Genomic DNA, 19,100 nt, shown 5'->3' with positions numbered 1-19,100 from the left:
GATCTGGCACTGGATCTCAGTCTCTTCTGCAAATGGCAGCCCCTACCATGAAAGAACAGGCCTTGATTCAGTCTATAGTCTGAATACAGCCATTGTATTTTTTTTTCCTTTTAGAAACCTGGAAACTTGTTGTTTAATATGGGAACTTGGTTTAAACTAAACTGAGAGTCTGGTTTGCCTTCACATGTGTGTGTGTTTAGAGCTGGAACACACATGGTCAGCAGGACCTGACACCTATTTCACCCTATTTCACTTCAGACTAGTCGTGGATCAAATATTCTTTTAAACAAGGAACATTTCTCAGGAGTCAAAGAGCTAGAAGCAACCTTGTTTACCAGCTCCCAATGTATTATGAATAGGGATAATCTGATCTTTTTCTGCATTCTTTTTGCCCTGTGCATATAACTATATAACCTATGGTCTTAAAGGTATCAGATTATAGTTACAAGACACTTTTGGGGTGTTAATGGTGTGATCTTTCCATCGTAGGCTCAGGTTGTGTGTGTGTGTGTGTTTGTATATATAGACAGGACAGACTCCACTCCGCCTCACTCGTAAAGGCAACATGAACCCTGGACCCCTGGAATCTCGCACCCAGTGGTGGAGCTTCATGTTCCAGCTCCAGCACCAGGGGGTGGAGAGCAGACGGGGTGTGGCACGCCGCCCGCAGGGGCGTGGCGTGAGTCCTGGGGGCATGGCGCCCAGTGTGGGCAGGGTGCACCTGCGATGGTACCCCACCGGGATTGCGCTGCCGGGGGCAGTGCACTCCCCCCACTCCCCTCTTCCTCTGCCAGTGCTCGCACCACTCAGAGATTAGGGTGGTACACAACATGTTGTTGTTGTTGTTGTTGTTGTTGTTGTTGTACTAGTTAATTCCTTGTTACTCAAAGGTATCCAAGTGACTTAATGTAAAAGGATTAATATGCACTATGCCATAAAAACAAAAGAATCCTTGTTAGCAACCCAACTAAATCATCAGAAAATAATGAGCACTTAACTGGTCCTAAGAAAGGTATTATTGCCTCATTGCCTCTTTTGGATCTTTTTCTTAATTGACAACTATTGCTACCTGAGGTTTCTTTTCTTCTTTTCTTTTTAGGCTTTATCATTTCATAATTGACATAATCAAAAAAACAAAATTTCTCCCAGGGAAGGGCATGCCTGAGCGCTTAAGCCGCTGTTGCATGATGTGTGGATGACCAACCTACATCCCATTAGAACAACCCAAGGCTACTTTATGCCCGGGGAGCTACTTGAATTGCCAAACTAGTCCTCCGGCCCTGTACCATTCACAAGTGTTGGTCCACACTGCTTGTCAGGCACTGCAGGCAACCAAGAGAGAGGGTAGAAGCAGAGTTGCCATAGCATGGGAGGGGGGAAGAGTTAAGTCCTCCCATTTCTCTTGAGGTGCTCCCGATCTAGATTACACATATAAAAGGCAATTAATGCTCTTTGGAAATGGAAGGGTCAAAATGATACCCAGAGAGGGGGTGAGGAAACATTGGGAATAACTTTCTGACAGTAAGAGCTGTTTGACAGTGGAACAAACTGCAAGGAAAACACTGGGGCCTAATTTGATCAGTAGAATGTCTGTATTCTGGTGGGCGAGGCTTCAGTGTTGTGCTCTGGAATCAGCCCCTCCCTTCGGGTGTTCAGTTCAGTTAAGTTAGAGAGGCCAACTGTCATTCTCGCCTCATGATGTTATTTGTTTCTCTCAGATAGTAGGTTATCATTTTACCATTTTCTTTATTAAAGCTTTGACATATATGTGAGCTGCTTACTTTGCTGAAAGAAAAGCAACTCTGCTGAAGACTGGTGAGATATTCTAAACTTGAGTGAGTGAGGGGGTATTACCAGTCTGACAGGAGGATTAATTATACCAAAATGGCTAAAATGACCGGAAGAATCAGAAACCAGGAAGACCAAAATTTTAATAAGGAATGGGGAAAATGTATAGCCAATCTTAAAAACCATTGTAAACAGTTATTAGAGTATCACTTGTAGCTTAATGGTGAATTTTGGACACAATGGAGATGTAAAAGATTTGGATTATCATAAAAGATGCAGGAGGAAATGATTAACAATAGGATGCACAAAGGGGAGGGGGGAAGTCCAAGAGATTCCTTGGAATCTTGTTTTTATTTTGTTTGTTTGATATGTGACTGTAAAATTTTAATCTGATATTTAAAAAATAAATAAAAGATTATTTTTAAAATCACCCCACCCTCCACAACACAGACAACCTCGGAAACTGGTGGTTCTCATTCATTGGAAGTTTCTAAGCAGATGTTGGATGGTCATCTGTCAGGAAGTCTTTAGCTGTGTTTCCTGCATTTGCAGGGGGTTGAAGTCAATGACCCTTGGGGTCCCTTCCAACTCTACAATTCTGCGATTCTGTGAGTCAGACCACAGAGACAAAAATTTCTAGATCAAGGTATGCAGGCTGTAACCAACTACCAAAGCTGCTGAACAACTTTCTGATATAATAATAATAATAATAATAATAATAATAATAATAATAATAATACAGTGGTACCTTGGGTTACAGATTCTTCAGGTTACAGACGCTTCAGGTTACAGACTCCACTAACCCAGAAATAGTACCTCAGGTTAAGAACTTGAGAACAGAAATCGCGGTGCAGCAGCAGGAGGCCCCATTAGCTAAAGTGGTACCTCAGGTTAAGAACAGTTTCAGGTTAAGAACGGACCTCCAGAATGAATTAAGTTCTTAACCTGAGGTACCTCTGTAATTTATTTATATCCCGTCCATCTGGCTGGGTTTCCCCAGCCACTCTGGGCAGCTTCCAACAAAATATTAAAAATACTATAAAACATCAAACATTAATAACTTTCCTATGCCATCTTCACCTGCGGAAAATGAATAGCTGTTCCACTGTTTTGTTTTGTGTTTTTAGAAAGTCAGAGGAGAGAAAATGGACAAGGAAAAGGGAGAATAACAACAACATCATGAAGCTAACCCGGCAAAACCTGGATGAACAAAGCCTTGTTCATTCATAGTCAATGCCCGGTCTGGAAGAAGTCTGAGAAATTGTTCTGCTAGAAAGATGAGCAGGTGTGCTTAATTGTTGAGTGGGGGGGCAGGAGGGGGGCATTCTTTGTCTTTTTAGTTGTCTAATAACTTTAGCATAAATCTGGAAGAAAACACTGTCCTGGAATGGGAAAAAGACTGAGTTCTATGGAAAGGAATTTGATGAAGAAAACCTAAAACAGAGGTCTCCCTGCAGCCTCAGAAGATCTCTGCAGGAAAGTGCTTGAAAACTCTTCCTGGATGCCCCATCTCAGGGTTTAACAAGGGAATTCAAAATCCTGTTAGTTTCATTCCTAATTATGTTACAACAACGCAGCGTGGAAGAAAATCTCGCTATTGGCAATTTGCTGTGGTAAGCTGAAAACTGAGTTGCCCAGAATTGCCACATTTAAACTGTAATGTGCAGCTTCAGAAAACGCTGCTCCTGCCTCCGCTCCTCACCCCACGCCACAGCTGCCAAATTCCACAGAGCGCCTCATTTCATTCAAATCCCTTTACAACAAATCTGTATCATTTCTATTTAAGAAACGAAAGGTCAAACTTTAGCTGCATCTTTGAAACCATAGATTAACACTGTTTTCTCATTTTTAAATGAGCAGCAATAATGGGGAGGGGGTGCTGATCTGGACTGAGGCTGCAACATGGGGAGAGTTAACCCTTTATGTCGTGCTATTTTCCTACTGGAAAAACTCCCCCCCACACACACACACACTATTTGCAACTTTGGAGACAAACAGGTGGATGAGATGACTGGGGGGAAGCATAACTCTTCCTCCTCCCTCTACATCATGATCCTGTTCAAAATAAGGAGCCATGTAGGCAATAGCCATTTGGGGGGGGGGGTAAGAAAAACTTATGAATCATGGTTTCAAATACATGGTTAAAGTGAAATCTATTCTGATCCTAACAGCCCGTTGAGACATTCACAACCAGTATCTTTCGTGCATCTAACTCCTCACTTCTGTTTTAATGTCGGAAGTGTTGATGTCACTGGGATGAAACCCTCTTACTCTAATTTGCCCATGATAAAAATGGGAAACAAGCAACTTGGCCAAAACAATCCAACAAGGAAGTGTCATTTAAGCCCAGTTTCCCTACACCCAAGTCCCATCACATTGAATCCTGTGTGGGATCGATACTGACGCAGCACAGAAACCGTTGCAAACCTACAGCAATGCTAGAAACTGGAACTGGGATTGAAAGTCTCCCGTTGGCAGCATTTGTCAGCCTGATGTTTACAAAACTCCAGATGTTTCGCTCGTTGGGAGTGATGGGGGGGTCTAAAACATCTGGAGGGCACCGGGTTGGCAAAAGCTGCAAATGTGTGCAGGGAGAGAATAGCTGCTTCCTCTCATTAGGAAATAATTTTTAAGATGTCCTCTTTTTTCGTGGGTGTGGGTGTGTGAAAGCAAATAAAGAGTCAGTGGGAGTAAGTGAGCAGCTGGCAGAAGGACAGAGGAGTGTGACGGGAGCATCAGGCACTGAGTAGATGAAAAGGAAGAAGAGGGCAATGGCAGGTGCGCTTAACAGCCGGCGGTTCGGATGCCTGCATTACAGTAAGTCGCATTCTCTTCATATGTCACACATTTGGTATTGTTATGAGCAGCAGGGAAGCTGCTTCAAAAGAACTTATCCCCCCTTCCCTCCACCCACTTTGCTTGCCACTTTATTTCTCTTCCTCCCCGCAGACGGCAAAGGTCACAGTCAGAGAGTTCTGCCTTTGCTAATAAGTTTCTGAAATGCAGTTCACTTCCCAACCTGCACCGACGCCTGCAAAGGACAGAACTATTAACTTGTCTACAGATGGGATTTGGAGAGATGGCCGTGATGTCAGAGGCAGACGCAGCTCTGATATTCAATGGATTGATCGAGGTGCAGTAGATTCAAGGGCAAGCTGACATATCCTCCGGTCCTTGACAGGTTTCTAAGCGGGAAAGGAAAGCTAGAAGAGGTTATAAGAGAAGCCTGGGTACATCCTCTGGATGTTGCAGGATGGCTGTTTGCTGCTTTCGGCAGGCTGCCATTCATTACTAGCTACAGGCTACAGCACCAGGAGGCCAGTGCTGCAAATATAGCTTTATTAAAAATGCACCACCATAAATGACAGGCTATGAATAAATGCTTGTCACCTGGGAAATGTGCCATCGAATAATAAGCTGAATGTTTGTGCATTAGTTTTGTTTGGAGGCATCAGTTCAGACTCTCTTCTAGCACTCGTCTGGGCAGAGATGGTGTCAGAACTTGGCATCCTTAGGGAGTTATCCTGGTCCACTGTGTACACCACCTTGAGCTCTTTGAAGGAAAGGTGGGGGGGTATAAATGCAATGAATAAAATATTTCAGGTACTGGGGTGGTGATTTCCTACTGGATGCCTGGTATTTAAGAAGCGGGGGTGGGGGTGGCAACTTAGAATGGAAAATAAAGAAAGTGTGGGAATGAACACAAATACACTGAGGCTGACAAAACAGAGAATCCTGCAGAACCCAAATATAGTAGTGCTTGTGGATGCTAATTACATTTGTCTCTAACACATCAGTTCAAGAGCTATGTTGTGGAGGCATTGTGATAATTAGGAATTTTACATAAAAATCAAACCAAAGTGTCAATGAGAATGAATAGTGTATGTACGTGTCTCCCGCTCGCTACCCTATAGGCTAAACTGCAGGAGCTATGACAACAACATACCTGTAGCTCCTTTAAACACAGAAGCTTAGATCTGTCAGGCTCGAACTAGTGGAGCATTTAAAAAGAGCAAAGACACTTAGATGGCAAACCTTTGCCCATTTACCTGGGAATAAGTCTTAATGAACTGAGCCTCATGGGGTGCAGTGGTGCTTAGTCCTGAGTAGGAGTTGGGGAGAAATTTGATTCAGTTTGCTTTTAAAGGCAATTGTATTAAATCTGCACTTTCTAAAACAATACGATTTGTGTTGATCCTAGTTGGCGCTGACCCATGACAGAGCCTTTTCAGTGGTGGCTCATGCAAACCAGCCTGGCTGGCCTAGTGAAGAGCAAATCTGTTAACGTGACAAAAGGAGTCGATGGGCTGTCTAAGGAATCCTGTGGCCTGGGGAGAAAGATGTTGCCAAGGTTTTGGGTGGGGTGGGTGTGCTGTAGGGGACAAGTCCCTCTTGAAATGACCATGCTGTAAGGCCTGGACTTGCTCCACAAAGACTGAAGGTGTAAATAGGTGGATAAACCATATTTCTTAAAGCTACAACAGTATCCGCCATGTCTCAATTGCCCAAAGGACCACAGACCCTAGGTATGTGCCTGGAACCTTATGGACTCTTGCAGCAGCTCAGCAGAGGGGGGGGGCACCCAACTTTTGTATCAATATATTTCACAAAGCAATTATTATGTTCTTCATGACCACCAGACAGATCCTCACATTTACCCTATGTGACTCTTTCTGCACATTCACTTGAATTCCGCACTGCTCCAAACCACACTTTCCTCCAGTACATTAGTTGTTGTTTTCTTCGGGACGGCACATCAAACCTGGAGTTGGTGCGGCCTGCAAATCGCTTGTGGTGGCAAAACCTGATCAACTCCACTGGAGCTGCTGGAGCCGCCTCACTGGCGTGAAGGCTGTGCTGCTCGCCGTATCCATGGATCAGTGATAATACTGATCGACAGGGATGCCTGAGCTTTGAGCCATGTTGCTGCATTTTAAAGGCTTGGGGGCTTACTGCCATCTGTAGAAAATCAGCCCATATAGGTATTATATTGCTGTAGGTCCGTCCCCTGCCGGATTTGCTTCCACAGTTAGCAGGCAGGCTCTGCTCTTCCATCAATTGTTGCTGTTTTGTACAACAGCAGTTGAAAAGCAGTGATACCCGCAGGGCACAGCCCCGTCAGGCTTCTCCCTTAGAATCCCCCTGTGTTCCAGCCAGCCCTGTTTGAACCTCCTCAGGCAACACAGCTTCAAACAGCTTCCCCCGAGAAATCAGCGCTGCCGTTTAATAGCAGGCCCTGTTCCGACTCCCTCTTTCTTTGGAGTGTTTATTTCTACAGCCGAGTGACACTGCTGCCCGTCGACAACAAGAGGCTGTAATGGGTATCCTGAGAGCTATTGAACTAGATGGTGTTTCAGGATGCAATGACAATAACCACTTGAGAATGACTACAAATGGTCTCATTATGTATTTGCACATGGCTTTGAACCCTGGAATCAGTGCGCAGGATTCTGCGGCAACGCGAATGCTTCCGGACTTTCCTTCTGGGAAATGCAGGAGTATTTTTTTCCTCTCCTAAGGGCAGCCTCCAAGAAATGTCCTCCTTTTGTGGAATAAAGCTCTGCTTGCTGCTGCCATGGCTCCCTGAGAATGTGTGTGCCACCTGCGGTCTTTCTTTATTTCATCAAATTTGTATACTGCTTGACTGAAAGAAAGAAAAAATAAAAGTGGTTTACAAAAAGAATTAATAACATCATCAGTAAAAACTGTTAAGAACAGCTGTTTAAAACATACCAAAAAGAATGACAATGAGAAGTTAAAACAGATGAAAATGCATGTCAACATTTCACTTATCTGGATAGGCTGGCCTAAATTAAAATGGTTTTTAGCAGGTGCCAAAAAGAGCACAGGGTAGGCAACTGCCTGATGTCAATAGGCAGGGAGTTCCAAAGTTTGGGTGCTGCCACATTAAAAGATCCATTTCTTTCAAATGCAGAACAAGTTTTGTGTGTGTGTGTGGCACCTCTAGGAGTGCCAGTTCTATGGATTGAAGCGTTCAAGTAGGTTAAGGCGATCTCACAGGTCCCCAAGTTGTTAAGGGCTTTATATACTAACAGTAAGTAACACCTTGAACTTGGCCTGGTACCAAATCAGCAACCGGCCAGATCTCTGAGCAGAGGTGTTATATGCTGACAGAATCTCAGTCGTGCTGGCAATAATGTTGCAACATTCTGCGCTAACTGCAGCATTTGGATCAAGGCCGGCAGAAGCGCCACACAGAGCACACCGCACTAATCCAGTCTTGAAGTAACCAGTGCATGAATTACTGTGGCAAGGCTCTGAGTGTGTTTCTTTGTTTGTTTAAGTTACTATTATATATTTATTTATCACCCTGCCTTTTCCCCCTATCGGGACTCAAGAAGGCGTACATATGAAAATGAGAAGCGCTGAAAACAATCATTATGAAGCAATTAAACGTTGTTAGAAGTAATACTCTATACGTATATAAAAGTAAAGTTATACAAATAATTACAATAAAACATCGTGGTGGCAGCCCCTTCAGTCAAAGCAGTCAGCCCCCCAAAATGCCTTTCCTCGGGGATCGCCTTGTGTCTCTGATCCCTAAAGCCCACACCCCTGTACCACCGAGGCCCCTTCCATGCCCATCTGCACACCATATGGGAGGATACCGGGGGCAGCTAAAAAAGAAACAGAGCAGACTTGAGTTTGCCTGGAAACTTTCAGCTTTATTGTTTCTTCAGGCTGTTCTCCATTTTACCTTTCCATCTCTTGTCAACTCAAATAAATCCCTTATGTCTGAAGCCCTTGGAAAATGGAGAGGTGGGGTTTTTTTGGAGGGGGGGGAGTAAGCCAAGAAATGTACTGAAACTGTGGTTGTTTTAAAACATTCAGCTACCATTAGTCAGTCATGTACACAGAGTAATAATCTTGCTAAGATAAACTGCTGTCAGCATCATTGTGCTGTTTCACAAATTGCTCTCACCGTTTCCCCAAGAAGCCTGACTAAAAATAGCCAGTGACAGTGATAAACGAGGCTGAGTGGAAACGCTGTTACCGGCGTGGCTCCTCTCGTGCTAGGAATCGCTACCAGGAATTCAAAATACTGTACAACTTTACGAAATGCTTGCAAAAGTCATCACGAGAAAGGATATTAGCAGAGAAGGCTGTGCCATTTGTCTTTGGTGGGGGGTAACCAGCGCTTTTTTCTGGGGGGACGCATACCCCTAAACATTTTGTGAATCTAAGTTCGGCCTCATTGAGGGGCAGTATTTCAATATGAACAGGAAAATAAGAGTACTCCTAAACATTTTTTTTTAAAGAAAAAAAGCACTGGGGATAGCCAACACTAAAAAGGCCCTCAGCACACCCTTTATAACCAAAATGAAACACCAGTGCCTCAGTCACGTCCCCCCGCTGTGGATTAGGGGGTTTCTCTTCCAAGAACAGTCTCCAGCCTGCATATGCGTCACATTCATTCGCTCCTTCTGAACAACAATATGCGCAAATGCAAAGAGAAGTTTTGGCCGTTGTGTGACCGTGTGAGAGATCCAGTGACTTCCTTTGTTGAGACTAAGATTCTAGGTAGAATGAACCACAACCATTTCATTGTGCTGTTGGAGTCCATTGTGCTGCTCCTCTAGAGAATCCAGTGATTCATCCAGAAATTCAAGGGGTTTCATTTCACAAACTCTCCCATGGTGATGGATGAACCTCTCAGTTTCTCATTTCCCCCCATTTAAGTTCATTCACGTTTCCCATCAGTCTGGGATTCTTAATAATAATAATAATAATAATAATAATAATAAATCTTTGTGAAAATTCATCAGCTGGGAGAGATTCCACCTGACCTTCTGAGCTTAGGTGGACCAATCAGGGTGGGACTTTGGTCTTTCAAATTGCATTGGCGCCCTGTGTAAAGACAAAATTGGGTGACTGTCAGGCTTCAGGGAATCCAACCCTCCTCCCTCACAGCAGGCTGCCAGTAATGGAAAAAACAAGAAGCTCTTACCAAGGTATTTTATTCAATATTCAGAGAGAGATGTAGGATGTCACTTCTTGGGTAATGGCGTTGCTCCGAGTAAAGTCCCCACCCCCTCTGTCTCTCCTGTTATACATCATCCCTGCATTGCTGATCTGTGCTTTCTGCCTCTGAGCTTTCTGTTCTCCTACTCTCAATGCCTGCCGGGTCCTGGGAGGGGGGGGGGGTCTGGAATGCTTTCTAAAGACACTGAGTCTGTCAGATGTCTCTCCCCTGGTGCTTCTTCTTCCTCCTGCTCCTCTCCCAACATTTCCCAGCTTCTCCCCTCTGCAGCCTTTGAACTATGACTTTCTGCAAACCACTGTTGTAAATCTATACTGTCTCCCTCTTCTGTGGGAAGTGCAGGAGAAGGGGAGGCGATCTCCACCATTCATCCTCCGGTGTCCAGTCCCTGACAGTGACCCTCCCTGTCTCTCACCTTCCATTCTTCTCAATTTGCTTGGTGCCCAGTGCAGCAGAACAGGTTACACTGCCCTAAATCCACCTCTGGAGCACTGGTCTGTCTATGCAGGAGTGGGGAGCCACATCAATATTTGATATTTATTTACTAAGTTTCTATAATAGCTTCCAGACAGAAGAGGCAGTGTGAGTGCAAGAGTGGAGCCCATCTGACACTCCCAAAGCATGACCCTGACTTCATTGCTGTCTCATCCCTCCCTTCCTGGCAAGTAGCAGCAGCAGCGGTGGTGGGGCCAGGAGACTTTTGCTCCATCTCTGCCCCACTGAGCAAGCCGCTCCTGTGTCTCAGTAGAAGGCAGCTTCCTGTGTGCCTGTGACTTTTATGCCTATTAGTAAGGGCACAGCTAATTAGCTGCAGATTAAACGGCCCTAGAGATGAAATCAACAAAATTGCTGCACAGATAAAGCAGACTATTGTGCCTTTAAGGCCTGGACACAGATGGATTCCCCAACCTCACTCCCAATTCTGTTTTTCTATCAAAAACAAAACCCCTGGGTACTATTCCAGGAAGCTTATTTACTCTTCCTGATTTAATCTGAGAGTTTCTTTATAATAAAGGTAAATCTAAAGAAAACAGTTTCCGGCAGGAAACCTACTTTCTTTCTCCTCCTCCTCCTCCTCCTGGCCTACGTTTCCCATCACAGCTTTCTGAATTTCAGCAGAGGCAAAAAAAGAAGATTAAGACCACCCCATTCATATTCCATTCTTCTTAAATATTTTTGTTGCAGTACAAAGCCACAATCCTCTATTCTCTTGTTCAGTTTATTTAGCCCTCCTGCCTCACAGCCCCCCACCCCGCTTTGGGGCTCGATCACTGATTTCACTTTTAATAATAATAATAATAATAATAATAATAATAATAATAATAATAATAATTTTATTTATACCCCGCCCTTCCCAGCCAGAGAACCGGGCTCAGGGCGGCTAACATCAATTAAAATCACAACAAAAAACATAAAAACGATCAATTTAAAATAACAGATTAAAATACAAATTTAAAATTCAATTAAAACTGCAGGTCTCAATTTCAAAATAACCCACCAATAAAAGATGAAGCATAAATATTAAACAGAAACCAACCCAAAGGCCAGGTGGAACAGCTCCGTCTTGCAGGCCCTGCGGAAAGATGCCAAATCCCGCAGGGCCCTGGTCTCCCGTGATAGGCTGTTCCACCAAGTCGGGGCCAATATTGAGAAGGCCCTGGCCCTAGTTGAGGCCAACCTAACGTCTTTGTTGCTCGGGACCTCCAAAAGATTATCACTTGAGGACCTTAAGGTCCTACATGGGACATACCAGGAGAGGCGGTCCCTTTAAGTAAAGTCTCTTGCCGTAAGTTTTTTTTAACTGCTTTTTTTCTGATCAGCAAGCCCTAGGCTCTGTGGTTTAACCCACAGCATTAAAAAATGAACTGATTGAATGTTAGAAGCAAGCCCCAAGTCAAGGCAAAAGTCAGCACAAGACAACGTCTGAATGCATGGAGTGTGAAATGTCAAAGGGAAAACACCTTTTTAAAGTGAACCAACCAGCTTGCTACCATGGCCAAGGGTGTTATAACATGCAAAAGTCAGATTGTATTTGGAGGCTTGACGCATTCAGCAGGCCAGCCAAGCTGCCAAGCTGAACTGTCATTTCTACTGCTTATCCAAGATCAGCTGTAGTGATCTGATGGAGGAGTGTAGTCTTAAAGTAAGGAAGCCAATGGAATGAATGCAGGCCCTTGCAGAGCCAGGCAGAGGCCCAGGCCAGTTAGATAATGTGACCCCCCATTTTTTTACCCTGGGGATTTCAAGGCTTGAACCGTATCTGCATATAAAAACAAAATGGAAAATATAGATATACAATAGTGCTTTTTAAAAATACATAGGGAAAAGGATTATTTTAAGTATTTACATTTAAATAATGGTGAGTGATTGTGAATATGCTGACCGAGGCCCCCTTTGGAATCGGAGGCCTGGGCCAAGTGGCCCATATGACCCCCCCCCCCCTTCTGTTTGGGCCTGCATGAATGTGAAATGGAGTGTCAGCCTCACTGGGTACTTATGACACACAGACCTGTGTGCAAAGATGTAATTTTAAATATAATCCCTTATTTCCCCCCACCTCCCTGTCTTATTTCTATTTCAGGAAATTTCATACATTTAGCTCCAGCTGAAGGTGCGGATGAAAGATAACAAAATTATAATGCAGCATGGCCTGGACTAACAGGATGAAGCAGCAAATGGAGGTACAGATCCCAACATTGCCTCAAATACACTTCCTATTCTCAACAATGAACAGTTTTAATAGCTTCCCATTAAAAGCACTAAGAAACCCAGCAACCAAGAGAAATTTAAAATAGTGTTTGTGTATCATCTATCTATCTATCTATCTATCTATCTATCTATCCATCTACCTACCTACCTACCTACCTACCTATCACCTATCATATATCTTTGTCAGGCCTGGGCTATTAAAAGTATTAACTTATTTAATAAAGCTCAGTTACATTGACAAACTCAGTTACATTGTCCTTCAATAAAAGGACATCTTGAATTGGAATCTCTCTGTGCAAAGCACTCTCCTTTCCTAGGACGCAAAGGAGGTGCAAGAGAAGACATGCCCCCTCTTCTTTTTGACAAACTAAACAAAGCATCAAAGTGGTGATAATAATGTGACAATAAACCAAACCAAACCAAACCACCACAAACTAATAAATGGCTAATAAATGTAAAGAGGAATTCACTGGGATAATAGCTGAATAAAGGTAAGCTAATGACCATTCACACAACCCAAAACATGTTACAATGCCATGTGCAGATCAATACTGGTTCTGGCAAACACATGGAATAGATTATATGCTTGGTGAATGTTCAAATGTCTGAATAACTGAACCATTCAACAAGTGGCTAAGGTCCAAGCATTGAACAATATCCTGATGCCAATAGAAAAATGTGAAGAAGGTTCAAAACAGTTTATAAAGGATGAACTAAATGGAGAGTTCTTCAGTAGGTCTAAGGTTGACCCCACCCTGATGAAATTGACATAGGTGGTTGAAGGAAGGCGTTGGATGAAATATTCTTCCGTGGGTCTTTTATAACCACCACCATGATGAAGTCAACACAGGTGGGCAAGTAACAGAAGACCTGTCCTCCGGATTAGCAACAGGTTTCGCCACAAAGCTTCATCAGTTTGAGGCTGCATGATGCAAACAATACTCAAATTACAATGCATATTAACACAAAAAGAATAATACACCAAGAGTAACATGCTTTACCTTACCTAACCAGACAGAGCTGTTAGCACAAAATAAGAAAATATTCCCAGGCACAACTTGTAGAACAAACTTGCTTCAAGCCTTAAATACAAATGCAGGTGAATGGAATCAATCATTACATGGTTGTATGGTTAAAGGTGCAGTATCTCTTCTCTGTGGCCATCAAACAATGAAAAACATACATATCAAACTTATACATAACATCCCAGATCAAATTCTGTATTAAGACCCTTAGGATACAAGGTTCCAAGTTGAAATATTAATTTATACTCCTTTTGCAACAAAAGTCTTTGTATGTCAATAGTTCTAAAAGGTAGTTTTTTAGGGGTCCACAAAAGAAAGAAACTCAAATCATTTTCTGTATGAGCTGCTTGCTGGAAATGCTGTCCACACATTTATTACGTATTTTGGATCTATGTTCAGAAATTGTGGTCCTAATTGCACGTGTGGTACTGCCTATATATAATAGCCCACAAGCACTGCATATGCAGTACACACAGTTTTTAGTTGAACAATTGGGAAATGGTTGCAGGACAATCTTTTTCCCATTGAGCGTGTTAGTAAAAGATTTCACAGGCAACACAAATTTACAACATGTATAATGCCCACATTTGTAATGCGCTTTAGCCGATACTCGTAGGTCCTCATTATGATATTCTAATGAATCTGTATGAGTAAGGACATCCCTGAATGATCTAGTCCTTCTCTTGCCTAAAATAGGTAAATTCTCACAACCTGGATCATCTCTTGCTTGTATTTACATGCGCTACTTTGATTTGGAGTACATTTTGAGTGATTTGAACCCCTTCACAAAGCATATACTGGCTTATCATTGATTCATTGATGATTTGATATTTGTTTTAGATAAGGATATATTTCTTGAATTTGATATTTGGTTGAACCAATGTGATACAGCTTTGAGATTCAGTGGTAAGAAAAGCAAAGTTAGTATTCCTTTTTTAAATGTTGAATTATTTTTTGTTGCCTTTGGCAATGAACAGATTGTCAATGTACGTCCATTTCGCAAACCCATAGATAGAAATTCCCTTTTGCATTATCACTTCAATCATCCTGTTCATTTAAAAAATAGCCTCCCTTTCAGTCAATTCATAAGATTAAAACGAAATTCCTCCCTTAAATCTGATTTTTCGGAAAATGCTATTTCTCTTTCTTCAGCATTAAAAGATAGTGGCTATCCTCAGACTTTAATTCAGATAACCCTTGACAGGGCCAAAAGAACATCCAGACAGTTTGTTGATACCTAAACCCAAAAATGAACATAACAGGATTTGGGGTTCCACTGAATACAATTGCTTATCCACTTCCATTGAAAGAATCATTAAACAACACTGGCACATCATCTCCCACATTCCAGGTTGTAAGAATTTACAATTTACCTGTTGCTAATCCGGAGGACAGGTCTTCTGTTACTCGCCCACCTGTGTTGACTTCATCATGATGGTGGTTATATAAGACCCACGGAAGAACATTTCATCCAACGCCTTCCTTCAACCACCTATGTCAATTTCATCAGGGTGGGGTCAACCTTAGACCTACTGAAGAACTCTCCGTTTAGTTCATCCTTTATAAACTGTTTTGAACCTTCTTCACATTTTTCTATTGGCATCGGGATATTGTTCAATGCTTGGACCTTAGCCACTTGTTGAATGGTTCAGTTATTCAGACATTTGAACATTCACCAAGCATATAATCTATTCCACGTGTTTGCCAGAACCAGTATTGATCTGCACATGGCATTGTATCATGTTTTTGGTTGTGTGAATGGTCATTAGTTTACCTTTATTCAACCCTCTTCTTTTTGGCCACCAAACCCTTGTTGTGTGGAGGGCCTTCCAAAATGTTCTCTTTGAAGACCTCTTGCAACTCTTTTTGACAATGAGTGACAGAAATAATGGATCTGGCAGTACCACTGCCCTACACTTCTTTGGGAGCGATGTCCTTGTCCAAACCTACCTTCTAGTTGCCAATTCAATGTTAATTTCCATGCGCCGAAACCAAAGGTTGAAGGAACAGATGCAGCCGCCAGTTCCTTCCCTGTTATCATCCTGCTGCCATTGATGCTCCCTGTAATCACTTCATTGTTAAGTTGCATTTTCTGTAAAGCCAAACAATGAATAATGGATGCAAAACTAAGTGGCATCGCTAGTTCATTAGTATGCATATTGTTTGGAATTTGTTTCAGTGGGTGCTCCAAAGCCCCCCTCTCTCCTCTTTTGTGTTCCTGGCTGCCTTTGCTTCAGGCTCTGCTAATGTTCATTCTCTATTCATTGATTCGTTTCTGAAGTTTTACCTGCATTGTAGGTTATTGTTGTTGTTTGTCGAGGTCTGGCTTAATTTCCTATAGAGAACATTTTCTTTTGCCTCTTGGGGGTGTTTCCCCCCCTTTTCTTAATATCTTCTTGGAGCGCATTAAAGCTACCCCGCTGGTCCTGTATAATTTGTTTTTCCAGAAAGAAGAAGAAAAAGAAAGAGCTTACCATGTAGGGCTGAAAACTTTTTTTTTTTGCCTTCATTTTGTATTTTCAAATAATTCTGCTGGCATCTAGAATATAACACCCTTTCATAACCCTTTCACACACACACACACACACACACACACACACACACACCTTGCGGGTTCTCTCCCAGTCCCATAGCTACCACTGAGTTCAACATGAATAGTTGAAGTTCAGGATTTTGTTCCTTTTGGAAGAAGAGGAGGAAGTTATCTTTCATGGCCAGCCATATCTCCTTATGTGATGTGCATATTTAAATTGCCTGCATCACCTTCCTCAGAAGAAAAGCTATTATTCTCCAACAGATTTATAGCAGACAAAACATTTCTAATACTGGCCCTATTTTTATCTCTTATAATGTCTGTCTTCCATGCGCGCGCACACACACCTTACTGGTAAAAAGTGTATCATTAGACCTTGCCTCTGGCCATCATTACCAGGGAACAGATGAAATGGGATGGATGTTACAGAAAGTACGGCTGACTACAACTTTTTTTCTCCTCCGCACGCCCTGCTTCCCCCCAACCCCAGCACTCTTCCGCTACAGATTACCCTTAGCTGTCATTGAGCTACTAATTGCAAAGGCCTTCTATCATCTGTAGTTCAGTCATAACATCAATCTTTTGCAGCTTGCCTTCCATAGAAAGTGGCAGCTCAAGAAGATCATGGTGTACCAGCTCCTCACATGTCTACATTTTTAGAGCCCTTGCTAATTCATTGTATTCGGAAGTAGATTGTTGTAGTAGCTGTTGTTATTTTAGTTCATTACTGTATATAGGATGGAGTTTTTCTTTCAGAGTTCATAGAGGATGGTCCACGTCATGTTGGGGGGAGTGTGTGGTTCCTGCTTCAGGCAGAGATGGGCTAGATATATAAGCTACAGTTCAATCATCCAGTGGGTTAGGGGATCTAAAGGTCAACTTGATGCCCAAGACTGGATTGTTGTGCATACCTGTACACACAAATGATAGACTGCAGCCTTATCGTCTACAAGGAGCGCTGGGCAAATGTGTCAATTCCAATTTCTTTCAGTTCCTCATTTTCCCAGTCTTAAATTTGGTTCTCCATATTTTCACACCGGTTTGTGATTTATTTATTTTTTGAAGTTCAGTGCAAACTTCTCCTCATATACACATTTTTGTACACAATTTTTCCTAGCGTACTCATTTTTGAAAACCAATTTCACCTGACATAATGCATTTTTTAAATGCTATTTTCACTAATCTATGCATTCACATGCACACTTTACCCTAGTAGATGCATTTTTTTACAGATTCCTTGGCTAGAAAACTCCATTGCAAAATTCAGATTTCAAAGGATGGCTGTGTTTCACATTGCATATTAGATAAGTTCACCTTTAAATGCAAACTGGATTGACTGCCTCTCCCATCCCTAGTTACAAATCAACCAGCCAGGTATCCAGAAGTCAACATGCCCAGAGTTTGGTTACCATCTACATCTGCATGCACAGATCCTAGACTCCAGCTGTTCCCCAGAAACTTTCCATGCATACCAAGAGGTGTTCTGCTGCCCATTTAACAGGGAACGTTACCACTCCGAGGCCCTTAAAGCATCTATAGAAGTGCCTGGGGAGGCAGGCAAAAGTAGCATGCTGATTTAAAACAAAGTAACTGAAAACTAAATAGAGCACAGATATGGGCTTCGGTGACCCAGTCCACCTTTGGCAGCGTCTTAACCTGACAAGCAAGGCTGCAGATTATCTAGAAGAAAATGGATGTGATCCACCCACAGTTCTACAGTTGCGCACCCTCTAATTGTTCATTTTGGGCACCTTCTTGTTAGGACCAGAGCCTATTTTAGCTCTGCATGTTCATTAGGACAGCCCAGCAGAATAATGTGAAAATGCTTCATCTGAACTGTGCCTAATACTGCCGTAAACACTGCCAAGCTGTTCTAAGTGATTTTCCAGTTAAGTTACTCCCTTCCCTTCCCCAGTAACAAACATACACACATGCACAAGCACCAAATTATCACCCAGCCTCTCAATCTGTTTGATTGTTTTCTTTGTTCGGGGGAAGCATTTAAGAAAATAAATGTCGACATTGAGCTCCTGCTGCAATTAAAGTGCTGGAACTTGGCTCCTGCGAGCTCCGCTCTATTATGAAGCCTTGTCCATTGATTCTTAAATTGTACACTAATGAACCCATCAATTCATCACAGCATTTCTATTACCCGACTGCTGTTGTGGGATCCAGCGCGGCTGTGTCTGGAGGCATCGGGAGAGTCTGTTGCTGCTGGTCCTACCAGTGAAGCCATCAATGTCTCCATATTGTTCAGAATCATGACTCCAGGGCATAATATGCATCTTGCTCCCCTTTAATACTTTTCACTGCATTTGGGGATCAGATTGGGGCGGGGGGGGGAGAGAGAAATCCTTCATTGGCTCATTGTGGTCCTATTTATTATTTATTATTTAAAAAATAATTAAATTCTATAGAAAATTTTACTTTTAATTAATGTGCATTATTCAAGGCAGCTTACAATAGTTAAAACTGCAATATCAAAATAAAACAGCAATATTGAACTGAACATAGCAGAGACAGGTGTAGCAAATGAAATGTAGCCTTCAGATAAAATATTATCATCCCGGCAAGGCAAAAGGATGGTGGAATTAAGTTTAAAGTGTTCACTAGGCAACCTGTGTGGGGGCCACCCATGTTTAATGGTTCTATAATATTGGTGCTGCCACTAAAAAGGCCCTATCTCTTATCTCAGCCAACTATACTTCCACTGTAGGTAGTACAAAGAATCACTTGATTCTATGAGCAGATAGGCTTGAACCAGCCTAGAAAGATAAAAATGATTAGTGTTTTACTTTAACACTGTGGATGTGCAAAACACACCAAAGGCTTTGTGGTACCAATGCAAGGTTTTATTCATATGAATGTTTAGTTGGAATTAATAGCAAATGCCTATGTATATCTACTCAGATGTAAGCCCCCTTGAGCTCAGTGGGGCTTATTCCCAGGTAAGCGCATATAGGATTGTGGCCTAACTGTCACTAGACTTACTATTTATTATTCATAAACTGAGACCCCCAAAGCTGCAATCTCCTCTACAATC

At 42.4% G+C, this 19,100-nt stretch overlaps 1 long non-coding RNA gene across 1 annotated transcript; it reads left to right on the top strand.

Annotated features, from left to right (window-relative positions):
- The first annotated feature begins 2,966 nt into the window (after nucleotides 1-2,966).
- On the top strand, nucleotides 2,967-17,395 carry LOC117043992. The gene is made up of 3 exons (XR_004426260.1): nucleotides 2,967-3,073; nucleotides 12,372-12,471; nucleotides 17,290-17,395. It is a non-coding gene; the product is annotated as an uncharacterized LOC117043992 (long non-coding RNA).
- The last annotated feature ends 1,705 nt before the right edge of the window (nucleotides 17,396-19,100 follow it).

The sequence above is a fragment of the Lacerta agilis genome, chromosome 3, assembly GCF_009819535.1.
Source record: "Lacerta agilis isolate rLacAgi1 chromosome 3, rLacAgi1.pri, whole genome shotgun sequence".
NCBI classification, from domain to species: domain Eukaryota; kingdom Metazoa; phylum Chordata; class Lepidosauria; order Squamata; family Lacertidae; genus Lacerta; species Lacerta agilis.
The sequence above is the reverse complement of the archived record's forward strand: the minus strand, read 5'-3'. Positions and strand labels throughout refer to the sequence as shown.